The sequence below is a fragment of the Ovis canadensis genome, chromosome 3 (assembly GCF_042477335.2).
Source record: "Ovis canadensis isolate MfBH-ARS-UI-01 breed Bighorn chromosome 3, ARS-UI_OviCan_v2, whole genome shotgun sequence".
Classification (NCBI taxonomy): Eukaryota; Metazoa; Chordata; class Mammalia; order Artiodactyla; family Bovidae; genus Ovis; species Ovis canadensis.
Window position 1 is genome coordinate 15,443,808 of NC_091247.1, and position 14,969 is coordinate 15,458,776.

At 40.7% G+C, this 14,969-nt stretch overlaps 1 pseudogene; it reads left to right on the forward strand.

The window, feature by feature from the left end:
• Window positions 1-274: 274 nt before the first annotated feature.
• On the forward strand, window positions 275-1,578 carry LOC138436237 (sorting nexin-7 pseudogene; annotated as a pseudogene).
• Window positions 1,579-14,969: the final 13,391 nt, after the last annotated feature.

The window sequence follows — 14,969 nt, forward strand, 5'->3', positions numbered from 1 at the left end:
GAAAGCCTGAAAACATGTGGCATTATAGTTTATCAGTTTTGAAAAAGAGCTTTAAAGAACAAGTCCTCGATTTCAGGGCTACAGCAGTTCCGCGTCTGCGCAGCGGACGTGGGGCTGGAGCAGGGCCAGCTGGGGAGGCACAGGATGCACGTGGGAGCCAATGGGCAAGCTCAGGGAAGGCGGGGCTGGCAGCTACGGGTGCTCAGGGGAGCACTCTGCGGATGAGGGCAAGTGCAGATGGCGGGGACAGCCTGCGGCGAGGGGGCGGGGTTCAATGACGCCCTGTTCAGGCAGCATCAGCTCCTCCGCCCTGCTGCAGCCCTAGGCGCTGGATCTGGACGAGGACGACGACAACCTGGAGGTGTTCAGTAAGGATGCCTCATTGATAGACACGAATTCCTTCAGCCCGCTGATGCCTGATGCCGACATCCCCTTCATCAATGATAAACCAAGTCAAGTTTGAAGATGAGCCAGATTTGAAGGCTCTTTTTATTACAGTCGATGAACCTGAAAACCATGTTACTACAATGGAAACTTTTATTACTTACAGGATTATTACTAAGACATCTCCTGGGGAATTTGACTCCAGTGAATTTGAAGTTAGGAGACGTTATCAAGATTTCCTTTGGTTGAAAGAAAAACTCGAAGAAGCACACCCGACTCTGATTATTCCGCGGTTGCCAGAGCAGTTTATATGAAAGAAATGGTGGAAAGCGCTAATGATGACTTCATTGAGACTGCGTGGAAGGCATTGCACAAATTTTTGAACCGAATTGCTGATCATCGAACTCTAACATTTAATGAAGACTTTAAATGTTTTCTTACTGCACAAGCTTGGGAACTGTCTTCTCAGAAGAAGCAAGGGCCTGGATTACTCAGCAGGATGGGACAGATAGTAAAAGCGGTTGCATTGTCAATGAGAGGAGTTAAAATTCGCCCTGAGGACTTCATTGAAATATTTAGCCAGAAAATAAATTTGATAGATAAAATATCTCAGAGAATCTACAAGGAAGAATGGGAATATTTCGATGAAATGAAAGAATATGACCCAGTTCATATTCTTTGGTCGGCATCAGAAGAAGATCCGGCTGATACTCTAAAAAGTGTTGCCAGCTTTGTCAATGTTACCACATTGACAGATGCTGTAAGGCCACTGAAAACGGATGTCTGGACTTTCAGAAGCCCTGCTTCCTGTCGTACATGAGTATGTGCTTTATAGTGAAATGTTAATGGCTGTCATGAAAAGAAGAGACCAGATACAGGCAGAAGCTTTGACGTCCAAAAAGGCAGATACTGATCTGCTTACGGAGGAGACTGGAAAACTGCAAGATAAAGTGGACTGTGCTGATAATGCCCTGAAAGCAGATTGGGAAAGATGGAAACAAAACATGCAAAATGATATCAAGTCAGCATTTACAATTAAAAACATGCAAAATGATATCAAGGCAGCATTTACAATTATGGCTGAGGAGAACATCCTCTGTTGTGAACAGTGTCTTGCTACATGGGAATCCTTCCTTACATCACAGACAGATCTCCACTTGGAAGAAGTTTCTGAAGAGACATTGTAATCTCATTGAAGACCTCTATGTGATCTTTGGAAGATAATGTCTGTTCACCAAAGTTATTCTTTCTCAATGGGCTGGATCCTTTTCTAAAGTAGATGAAAAGTATTTCACACTATCTGGAAAACCAACAACTTAAAGCTCAGGTGTTCCAGATCATTGATATAAATTTGGAGATGTGTATATATATCTTTTTAAATATATATATATATATAATTTTAAATATATGGTAAAGACTCAGTTTTAATTAAAAGCTTAATATATATTAAAAAAAGAACAAGTCCTTTGTATCAGTGAGAACAGAGAAGACGAAAAAAGGTGTGCTGTGTTCTCTGCCTTCCAAGCCATTGGCTCCAAAGACGGCCAGACATAGCATTGATTCATCTTTTCGGTTTCCTTAATGTATTTTAAATTAGACCTGTCCTGTAATTCTTTGAAAATGTTTTCATAGAGCTTTTCACATCAGAGAAGATTCTTTCTCTTTATTTCCTAACTTGTCTGAGAAAGTTGACCTGTTTATCCATCCTGACAGCTGGAAGATAATAAATGAATACCTGGCTTTAGACCTCTATCTGTCCTGGGCCAAATGCACTTCAGGACATTATGTAGAGGCCTGAGTTTAAGCCCAGACTTTCTAAACAAAAGGTACATGACTCAGGCCAGCCTGTGGCCATGTTTGACTTCTCTCACATATAAAATCGGGATGATGAGACTTCATTTCATGAGGTTTTAAGGAATAATCAAGTGACGTGATGACTGTTAAAATGCTTTGTAAATAGTTGAAGGGTAGATACAGATTCGGTTCTATGTTTCTATCTCACCAAAGACTGGATGGAGGAGGAACAGGTCAATTTCAAGCAGTGACTCACACCTTTCCCTGAATGTGGGAACCTTGTGGAGGGCAATTAATAAACAGCCCATTTTCTACAATTGTCTAAAGCAGGCTCCCTCACTGACCCAGATGTGGATTCACAGTGCCCCACCTAGAGAACTCTGAGTGAGCACTATTTGGCATCAAAGTAGTAATTAAATACAGTGACAAAGCAAATCAGGTCCTAGGAATGTTAACCTCATTATCACCCTCTCACAGCGATTTGCCAAAGAGTTAACAGCCATTAAAGCTCTGCTGCTCATCCAATCAGAATATTAAATTAATCAGTGCCTCCCTGACACAAATATCATGGATGGAGTTAATCCTTTGCTTTGTACGTATCAAAAAGGATATGCAGAGGCTTCGGACAAACTTTCTATTATTTTTCACCATTTTAATTATTTCATGTAGGGTTTTGTTAGGCCATTTTTAAAGTCCTTATTTAATTTGTTATAATATTGCTTCTGTTGTTTATATTCTGTTTTGTTTTGTTTTGTTTTGTTTGCATGTGAGGCACGTGGGATCTTAACTCTTGGACCGGAGTTCTAACTTGCTCCCCCTGCATTGGAAGGCAAAGACTTCTTGCAAAAAAAGATACACGTCTGATGAAAGCAATCTTTGCAAATAATAAATGCTGCCACCAGTTGATCGATATTCCTATGTCTGCATCTACCTGTTGTAGTCATCTTTAGTCACTTAGGGAAACTGATCAAGGTGCAATCCTCTGGAGAAAGCAATTATACCGTCTTCTGTCTGCTAATAAATCACATCATACTCTCAGGGAGAAAAAAACAGTGAACAAAATGTTGTTTGACAGAGGCCTTTGCCCCAGTTCTGTTATGCTGGTTGCAATTATGTCATGATCCCATCAGCATTAATTATGCCTGAAAGATAAAATGTGGACACATAAACTGGGCTGTGCCTCTGTGTTTAGCTGCATGTATTTATCTGCATAATCTGCATTTGTTCATATTGACTAGAACAGAATGGTTAGCAGTTTAGCAAGCCCCAGAACTCTAAAATGAATGAATAAATATTTTCCTTTCATGAGTACTTTTTCCTAGGAACATTGTACCTGAGTGTGCATGAACTAACATGGTAAGAGTACCATATGGACAAATAATTGCTGTTTCCAATCTAGAGTAAAAGCCTGGAAAAAAAATCAGATCCACACTTGTTCTAGTCTACTTATATTCATTGGCTAAATGTGCATGTTTTCTGTTAATTGTGATTCTAAAACTAGAGAGGGCTTCTTGGAGGTGACAGACAAACAGCAGGATATCATGAATATGGATGGTGTGTCTGAGAAAATAAATTATCAGGGGCCAGCCACTCTGGTGACCCACTTCTGCTGCCAGCAATGAGTGTGACAGTGAAGGTCTGGACTGTGTGAATTTGCATGACAGAATATCCTCCCCATCAACTCATTTACTTCCTGCATTTGGATTATTTTAAGCACTACACAGCAGTCAGATAATCAATCACTAAATCACCAATCCTGACATTAAGGAACACGTTATACGTTATTGCTGATTACCACTTAAAACTGGAGCTGGTACAGCTCCATCTCAGAAGGTAGCGGAGAAGGAACGGCTCTAACACATGGACTCCCCCGGGGTGCGTTGATCCGGGTGTTGTTGGGAAGATGACAAGCTGATGAAATTCCCCTCTTCATCCTGAACCATCTAACTTCACGTCGGAAACTTATCTTTTTAAAAATGTGTAGTTCTTCTAAATGAGACATATTAACCTAGCCTGAAGCAACACATAGGAATTATCTTGGTAACGGTGATAAAAATAATTAGTTATTACCTAGTTACTTGGGATCAATGTGGTTCTTGGCTTGAGTCACCAGAATAACTTATGGGAATACCCCCAAACATGATCATTCTAGGGTTTAATAATATAAAATACAATGTCACCAAATTTGTAGAATAACCCAAAACTGATATCTCTTGCATGAATTTTTTATTTATAACTGGAGAAGGAAATGGCAGCCCACTCCAATATTCTTGCCTGGAGAATTCCATGGACAGAGGAGCCTGGTGGACTACAGTCCATGGGGTTGCAGAAAGAGTTGGACATGACTGAAGTGCCTTAACATGGATGAATGTCTATTATTCAGAAACGGTGAGTGTTTCGGTTACTGAGAGCAGAAAAGATGTCTTATTCACATTTCTATCTCTAGCATCTGGCCCAGCTCCTGGGATACTGAAGCATTTAACAAATATTAGTTCTATCAACTTTATAGAATCAAGAGAATTAGGAATATAGTAGATTATTCAAAACAAATACACACTATTTGCCCACAAGAGGAGAAGAGATAAGAAGAAGAACCTGCTTAGACTTTGAACTGAGACAAATTTTTGAATCATAGCCCCAGGGCAAGGAACTTAATTTTTTGGAGTCTAATTTTTCTCATCTTCCAAATCTCTGGATTGTCTTATCATCTATAACATAGAGAAATTAACATTTGCCTGAGAAAACAAGCACAAAATAAACAGCAAAATGCTAACATAAGAACTGGCTCATATTAGGTAATTGATACATTGCAGCTATTATTAGTAGAGCACTAAGTATAGAAAAGAGAAAAGGATCTAAAAAAAGTATTTGCGAGACAACGCCCTTAAACTTTGTAATTCATGGAATGTGGAGAAAACAAGACCGGACAGAGCCAACTGTGGCCATCAACACGTCGTTTTGAGACTAGAGAGATGGTAATTGTACAGACTAACATAATGACATAAGGAAAGAAAGACATTTATGGGGAAATACAACTGCATTTCATTTGGGCTGGACACATGTGAAGTGCTTAGGAAAATACAGTGGGCGAGGCTGGGAGGAGAGTTTCTTCTATGTCTGCAGCCCTGGGAAAAACTCTAGCCTGGAGACACATTAGAGAAGAAACAGCAAAGGAAGCAAGCACGACAGTGGCTATTATCACAGAGGACAGGATATAAGATGGATGAGCAGGGGACTGAGAACTCTGAGCAACCTGCGCATTTAAAAGGATGACGGGACCTAGAAGAGCTGCTAACTGAGCAGAATAAATGACTGCTGAGATATGCCAAGAACCAGCAAAAGGTGCCATTCCAGAAACAGAATGCTGAGCCTTTCACAAAGGAGGTGGACAATGGTATCAAATAAATCCTATGAAATAAAGGCTAAGAACCATACATTGGAATTGACAATAGGCCATCGGTGACCTTGATGAGTACAGAAGGGCAGAAGTGACGTTTCAGTGGATGGAGGTGATGGATAATAAATTGAATAGCAGATAGGTGAGAAGAACTTGCTTAAAATGTTCCATGGAAGAATGGATAAAGATGTGGTACATGTATACAATGGAATATTACTCAGCCGTATAAAAGAATGAAATAATGTCCTTTCATGGATTGATCTATGGATGCATGCATGGATCTAGAGACTATCATATTGAGTAAAGTAAGTCAAAGATAAATGTCATTTGATACTGCTTATATGTAGAATCTAAAAAAAAAACCAAACTGATACAAATGAGCCTATTTACAAAATAGAAATAGTCACAGAAATAGAAAAAAAAAATTATGGTTACCAAGAGGGAACAGGGAGGGGAGGGATAATTTGGTAGATTGGGGTTGACACATGGACACTACTGTATATAAAATAGAAAACTAATACAGACCTGGTGTACAGCACAGGGAATTCTACTTCATACCCAGTAATGATCTATATGGGAAAAGAATATCAAAAAGAGTGGATATATGTATATGTATAACATTCACTTTGCTGAGAAGGCAATGGCACCCCGCTCCAATACTCTTACCTGGAAAATCCCATGGATGGAGGAGCCTGGTAGGCTGCAGTCCATGGGGTTGCAGAGTGGGACACAACTGAGCGACTTCACTTTCCCTTTTCACTTTCATGTATTAGAGAAGGAAATGGCAACCCACTCCAGTATTCTTGCCTGGAGAATCCCAGGGACGGGGGAGCCTGGTGGGCTGCCGTCTATGGGGTCGCACAGAGTCGGACACCTCTGAAGTGACTTAGCAGTAGCAGCAGTACAGCAGAAACTATACTCCAGTAAAAATAATTTTTAAAAATATTCAAATATGAAGGTTGGTGAGAAACTTGGTGTCAAGACGGGGGGGTATCAACAGACTTTAGGTATCACCTATGTGGCCAGGAGTGTGTTGGATTCTATTGGATTTCAGAGGGGAAAAGGTGTACGAGGGGCTAGTTTTTCATATGCTAAAAATACCAATGGAATGCCTACAGAATGCCAAACCCTGTGGAACAGTGACCTCCATTCATGAGGTCCTCTCCTATCACTTGTTTTCTGCTCATATTTAACTTCATGAACAAATATGTAGCTCTGAGTGAGAACTCTGACTTGAGAGTCCCTCGTTTGAAAACTATTCACTACTATGGTGAATAATAGTATCTCCTTTTGATAAATTTAGGATGTCCCTGGTGGCTCAGACAGTAAAGAATCTGCCTGCAATGCAGGACATCTGGGTTCAGTCACTGAAAGGGGAAGATCCCCTGGAGAAGGAAATGACAACCCTACCCACTCCCGTGTCTTGCTTGGGAAATCCCCTGGACAGAGGAGCTTGGTTTACTACAGCCCATGGTAGAGTCAAACAGTTTAGCAACTAACACTTTCACTTTCACCTTTGATAACTTTATAATCCTGGCAACATTTTAGTAAAGGCATAATGAACAATGGCATATAGCATGTTCCATAGCTGTTAATATATCAGACTCAGAGGCTGTGTTGAATGTTGTTATTTTTCAGTCGCTAAGTTGTGTCCAACTCTTTGCAAACAGGTGGACTGCAGTGTGCCAGGCTTCTCTGTCCTTCACTGTCTCTCGGAGTTTGCTCATATTCATGTCTATTGAGTCAGATGCTGCTAGCTAACCATCTCATCCTCCGTTGCCCCTTTCTCCTCCTGCCCTCAATCTTTCCCAGCATCAGGCTCTTTTCCAATGAATTGACTCTTCCCATGAGGTGGCCAAGTACTGCAGTTTCAGCTTCAGCATCAGTCCTTCCAGTGAATATTCAGGACTGATTTCCTTTCAGATTGACTCATTTGATTTCCTTGCTGTCCAAGGAACTCTTAAGAGTCTTCTCCAGCACCACAGTTCAAAAACATCCATTCTTCGACATTCGAGCTTCTTTATGGTCTAACTCTCTTAGTTGAATCTGGCTTAAAAAATTGATTTCTAAAAGAAGTGACTTTATAGCTACAGCAAAGAAAAATCCACAAAATCTTGGGCAGATACTGTTTTTGTTTGATTGAATTAGTCTTTTCAGTTTAACTTTGCTGTGTGATTTTGCATGATATGACACTGGGGTGTATATGCTCCCACATCTTTGGTGCTGGGCTATGACTTACCCTGTCTTAGCAGGTGAGTTTTAGATGGAAGCATCCCTTGTGCTCTGCTATTAAAGGAACACACCCCATGTGACTGCTAGACCAAAGAAAATAGGGGATTGTGTAGCAGTCCTGAAAGCAATCCATAGCCTGAAATAAGACTAGCTCATCCTAGGCGAGACCAGGCGAGCCCCTGCAAACCACAGCCTTGAGAAAGACAATCAATATTTGTTTACAGTAAACCATAAAGGGTTTTGAGGTTTGATGCTATGCCATAAAAAATGATCAATATAGTGTTAATTACATTAAGGTAAAACAGGCAATGTGAATATGACTGAATACTATGGAAAGAAGATATATCTAAACTGCACTTACATAAACTTCTTGGCAAAGCAAGTTTTGATGACAAAATCAGTGATAAGAAATTCAGATCACTCTGCCTGTTTGTAAATGTTTTTAAATGTCGGATGTAACTTACATTTTCTTCCAAAGGAAATAAGAGGGAATAACTTATAGTTTCCTCTTGTCCCCAGTTTCACTTACCCATGGTCTGAAATTGCTAAATGGAAATTTCTAGCATCAAAAAATTGAGATTTTAAACTAAGCGCCATTCTGAGTCATGATGAAGTCTTGTGCAGCCCAGCTCTGCTTGGCCCAGGATGGGGACGATGCCTTTATCCAGCACATCCACTTCTTAGTTGCGTGGTTAATATAATCTTGGGGAAACAGGATTGGTCAGATTCTGAAAGATAATTCAGTGTGGCTTTTCCTCATTCAATACGTGGTTTCTTCCAATAACATCACTAGATATCGCCCAGCCTCTGGCAAAATGTTTGCCACTTTCAAAGCTGTTTTATAAAGTCCATCCTTATGTTTAGACGTGAACACGTTTCCCAGTGTTCATAACCATGTCATGTCATTTGAACCCCTACTTAGACAATTATTTGGAAATAACAATCATGAATTCTTGGGTCTTCTTTTCTTTTTTTGTTTTGGCTGTGCCACCCGGCTTGTGAAATCTTAGTTCCCCAATCAGGGATGGAACCTATGCCCCTTATAGTGGTAATGAGGAGTCCTAAACACTGGACTGTCAGCAAAGTCCCGGGTCTTCTTTTCTTTCAAGTAAATATTCTTAAATTTCTAAAATACTTTTATGGCATGCTAGTATTTCTGAGGCATGGAGTCTGGTTTCTTCCCCTCCCCGCACCACCCTCCTATTTTCAATATCATGTGATATTTTTTCAGGTTGCCACCTTATTAGAATATCTATGGTTGTGTGATGGTGAATCACAAGTTTTCCATGTGTTCTGAGTCCAGAAATATACGATGGGGCTTTTGAATGTGAATGTTTTTATTCAATAAAAGAGAGGAAGAGCCAACTGTTTCTACTCTGGATGCTCATCCTTGCTTTGAACCAAGATTTAAAGAACAAAAGTAGTATTATGATTTCTGATTCTGAGATTTGGTTTTCCTCACCATGTGATATGCAAATTCCTTCAAAGAATCCTTTGCGTAATCTTATAGTTTCTTCTCCTCTTGCACCCATATCCCACTCTCTTATAGCTGATGACTGTGGTGTTACAGGGCCTTCCCTGGTGGCTCAGATGGTAAAGGATCTTCCTGTAATGCTGGAGACCTGGGTTCAATCCCTGGGTCAGGAAGACCCCTTGGAGAAGGGAATGGCTACCCACTCCAATATTCTTGCCTGGAGAATTCCATGGACAGAGGAGTCTGGTGGGTTACAGTCCACGGGGTCTAGTCTATATACTAAGTAGACTAATTTCTCAAGAAATGTCCGGTATGCTGGAGGCTGGCCCTGACAATTTGTGACACCTGGTTGTGGAAGCTAGTTTTTAACTATTCAGGAATGTTGTAAACTTTTTCTTAAGTATTTGGTGGATTAACATCAGTCATGGTGGAGTATTTGCACCATGGAAAGCAGCAGGTGCAACCATCCCAAGGCTTCTTCCCCCTACCATAGAGAGCTGATTTACTAACTTACCACTGGTTGTTGACATATCTTTCAACAATTATAAACATCACCTCTCTCCACAAGAAAATTCAGTCTAATGCTGTGAAGTATCCACCGTAAGTAAGGAACTGATTCCTCTCCCATGAAATAAAAATCACTACTTATATGTCACAACTGTAAAATTGAGAACATAATCATTTAAATCAATTTTGATGAGGCTTAATTTTTTGTTTGTTTGTTTTTTGGATAACCGTAGTTGAAGAAGGGGCTTTCTAGGTAGCTCAGCTGCTAAAGAATCCTCCTGCAATGCAGGAGATCCCAGTTCAAATCCTGGGTCAGGAAGTTCCCCTGGAGAAGGGATAGGCTACCCACTCCAGTGTTGTTGGGCCTCCTTGGTGGCTCAGATGGTAAAGAATCCTCTTGCAAGGGGGATGATCCCTGGGTTTGATCCCTGGGTTGGGAAGATCCCTGGAGGAAGGCATGGCAACCCATTCCAGTAGTCTTGCCTGTAGAATCCCCATGGACAGAAGAGCCTGGTGGGCTACAGGCCATGGGGTCGCAGAGTTGAACACGACTGAGTGACTAAGCACAGCTAGTTGAGGAAAGCTAACCGATCGGTCAAACAGAGAGTATAAGCCAGTGGTTATTTTTGCTGATGCACACTAGAGTCACCTGGAAATTTTTTTTTTTCTTTAATGCAGATGTCTCGGTCATACAGCAAACCAATAAAATCAGAATCTCTGAAATGAGCATCAAAATTCCCTGGTGGTTTTGAGAACCACTGCCAAAAACATTAGAGAGAAGGGATGGCAGAGCTGTGTGTTTTCTCAAAGGATGGAGGGGGGTGGAGGTGTTGATGAGGATCCAAGGCTTGTTGAGGAAACACTGACCACGTGACAAGTTGCATTGAATTCATTCCTGCGACAGTTGTGGGGAGTAAAAATGTCTCCTTTCCTATCTCATAGATGTGTCTCAGATTAGGAGCCCTGATGGAACAGGATAGTGAGTTCCTGGCATGTAGAACCATCCGCAGCTGCAGGGGTAGCAGCTGAGAGTCTCCACATCTCTGCAGGAGGCTCCCCAGCAGCTCCTCTGGTCCCAGAGCAGCTCAGTCCTTCATACCAGGCAACTTCCACCAGATCTGATTAAAGTCATATTCATTCCTAATGACTCAGTTCTGGTGTTAATCTTCTAAAAAGCTTTTCTACTTGGTCTCTTCTCTTCTGACTCAGAAAACTTTCATGTGGCTCTTGGAGTCCAAAGTGAATATCCCCCTCATGAAATTTTCTACATGGCTCTGTACAATACCTGAGCGTCAGGACTGCATTTTATCTCTGAATCTTCAGACCAGAGCCTAGGCGGTCCATAATATGAGCTCACTAGATATATGCTGAACAAGTTAGTATTTGTTTCACTCCAAAAAGCCTATACTGATAAAGCATTTTTAGAGGGGGATATATTTCATCATTCTATATATATATATATATAGTACATCTTTACACTTACATACATTCATATATGTGTGCGCATGAATGCTAAGTTGCTTCAGTAGTGTCCAGTTCTTTGAGACCCATGGACTGCAGTCCACCAGGTTCCTCTGTTCAGGGGATTTCCCATGCAGGAACACTGGAGTGGGTGGCCACGCCCTCCTCCAGGGGATTTTCCCGACCCAGGGGTTGAACCCAAGTCTCTTGTGTCTCCTGCTTTGTCAGGCGAGTTCTTTACCACTAACACCACCTGGGAAGCCCAAATACATGTGTAAGTTTCCTGGATAAAAAATATTTACTATGATAAAGAATATTTGCTTCACTGGAAAAGAATGCATGCCACCCATAATACCAAAATAATCACATTTTCTGACAAAGTTTAAAACTCTAAAAATATTTACCACAAACTTTCATTAGAGCAACACTTAAAGAATATACATCAGGAAAAATAAAATTGATCCCCAAAGGGAGAGTGTAATACCAGAAGAAAATGTGAGTCAAAAAGCCTGGCAAATGTGAGTAAATATAAATAAATATTGACTTTACTACATTCAAATAACAACAAAATTCTGTGGCTAAGAAAACACAATGGAATTAAAATCCTGAACAAGGATAACATTTTAGACAAGAAAATCAATACCATACTGAATACATTCTCTTAAAAAAGGTAATTAAATTAAAAATCAATAATATAGAGTCAAGTCCAAAAAACATACAGTTGCAAGTATTAAAAATGTATTTCTAAAAATGTCATGGATCAAAGTAAAAATAATAAATGTTTCAAATAGTAGTGATAAAAATGATAGTGATAGTACTGCAATGCCAAACCTGTATGATGTGACCGAAGAGGTTTATAGTAGGAAATTTATAATTATAAACATTTTCATTAGAGAAGAAGGGCTGAAAATTGATGAGCTAAGACTGCAATTCAAGGGGTTTGAATAAGGACCACAGACTAAATCCAAATAAAGTTTAAAAATAATAAATGATATCAAACAAATAGACTGCCATTGGAGATTCATATAGCCTAAACCTCAGCAACTCCACTCCAAATATTTAAGGATCAGAATTCCCCACAGAGGTTCCATCCTTCTCTTCAGGCTGTTCCTTCCACCTAAAGAACAAACCAAGATTCCTGTATATGTCTATTTCTAAATCTGTTTAAAATGAGCTATTTTAGAGATAAAACATATTTCAACATATTTATGCATTGATCAATGTATAAAGATTTTAGTTTTTGTGTTGTTTGTGTGTGTGTTTGTATGACAACCTGATTTTGTAGCACTTTAACTGTATTGCGATGATTAAAGACGAGGGGCCCCACTAAGGGCTAGGCTTCTGGAATCTGTCTTGGGTAAATAAGAGAGATGCAGTGTTTGCTCTCAAAGGATGTGATGCTCTGGCTGGACATCATGCCCACACCCTCACCTCAGGGGGACTTGATGCCTCTATGGTTTCCCATTGCAGGAGGTCAAGTCAGAAAGAAGCTCAAGAAGAGGGCGATCAGGCTAGGATAGGACTGGCTACCTTGGCATCAGAATGAGCAGGGAGACTGGGAGTGTTCAGCCTCAAGGCTGACCTCACAGCTGCCTTAAAATGCACAAGTCGGAAGGGATGTAGGCATTCCATGTGGCTTCTAGGTCACAGCAGCAAGTGATGATGAAAAATGACAGTGGAGCATGATAAAAAGTGAGGAGTGGGAGAAAGAAATGTCACAAGTCTACACTAACCAATTTTAAGATCCTGGGAAAATCACTGAAATCAAATTTTTGCTTCCTCCTCTTAATAAAGAGAAAATAATTACTTATTTTGTGGCTTGCCAGCAGGTTTGCATGAGATTAGACATAGAGCATCCTTAGTGCAGAAGCTGACACAGAGCTATATTACACATATTATCCTTGAATGTCAACCAAAAGAACTTTATAAATTTAATTTCTGCCAGTTCAACAACACAGAACAGGCAGAAACCTGGTACGATCCCTGTTAATAACCAGTGGTGAGAAGCCTGTATGTCCAGCCTGTTTTTGAGGGCATTTATGACCTTGCTAAAACCAACAGCAATGAAAATAAACAAGCAAAACACCGTGAATACTCCAGTTTTACAGCAAAACCCTTTGGGGAAAATATTGACACAAGAAAGGTTTGTATTCATCTTAACTCTTGAATTTGGCAATTATTTACTGTGTCCAGTCGCTATGTTGTATCTGACTCTTTGTGACCCCATGGACTGCAGCATGCTAGCCTTCCCTGTCCTTCAATATCTCCCGGAGTTTTTTTACTAATAATTTGCTAATAACTAGTTGTTAATATCTAATTACTTATAACTGCTGTTAACACCAGAATCAAACTAACTTCAGCAAACATTGAGTGAGTGAAGTAGCTCAGTCATGTCCGACTCTTTGCGACCCTGTGGACTGTAGCCCGCCAGGCTCCTCAGTCCCTCCAGGCAAGAATACTGGAGTGGATTGTCATTTCCTTCTCCAGGGGATCTTCCCAACCCAGGGATCGAACCCCCGGTCTCCTGCATTGCAGGCAGACGCTTTATCCTCTGAGCTACCAGGGAAGCCCCTTGGCCTCTGCTTAACACTCTAGACCATGACTTGTCCATCCAGATGCTGTTGACAAGTGGGGCTGAGCAGTTCTTTGCAGTGAGGCTGTCTCTTGCATTAAGATGCTTAGCAGCAGCCCTTCCTGTACCCCTGAGATGCCAGGAACCCCTTTTCCAAGTGTGACAAGAAAATCATGTCTTCAGATGTCAACAGTGTCTCCTCCTTCCAGGTGAAAACCAGTGCTCTAGACAAACGGAAGCTCATATCTTTTTCCTTAATTCGCATTTGGTACCTTGTGGCTCAGACAGTAAAGAATCTGCCTGCAATGCGGGAGGGCTGGATTCAATCTCTGGGTCAGGAAGATCCCCTGGAAATGGAAATGGCAACCCACTCTAGTATTCTTGCCTGGAGAATCCCATGGCAGAGGACCCTGGAGGACTACAGTCCATGGGGTGACAAAGAGTTGTACTTGATTGAATGATTCACACACACACAGAGACACACACACAGAGACACACACACAGACACACACACAGTGGATTGGAATACTGAGATTTTACTGAATATTTGAAGAAAACAATGTTAAGAGTCAAAAAGAGCACCATGAAATTGAATGAATGCACTTTAAAATGCATATGTTTTTATTCATCTCCATCTTGAATCTCCTTTCAAATTCAAGGAAAGAGACTTCCATGACCCACAGCCTAATTTTGAAATAGAGGCCATTTATCCTCACTACATACAAACATCCTCAAAACTATCAACACTCCCCAAATACTGGATCAAGGACCCGCATGAGACAGTATCTCTTAGCCCACTGATAGTCAATTTCAAATGATCATTTGTGGTAAAGAATTTTCTTGATTGTCAACAATCAATGCCAGGAAAGTCTACCTTATTCACAAAAATTCCCCTTCACTTTCCTTTTTCTCTGTGACATCAGTGGGACAAATACTTGTGGACATTATGGGACAAAGCCCTTAATATTTTCAAGAAGTGCACCCCTAGATGTGACACGGCAGAAGAGAAAGACTGTCTGTCTGCAGACCCTGTCTGCATACTGGCAAAAAATGGTACATGGCCACAGGACTGGAAAAGGTCAGTTTTCATGCCAATCCCAACCATAAACTTCCAGATATTCAAGCTGGTTTTAGAAAAGGCAGAGGAA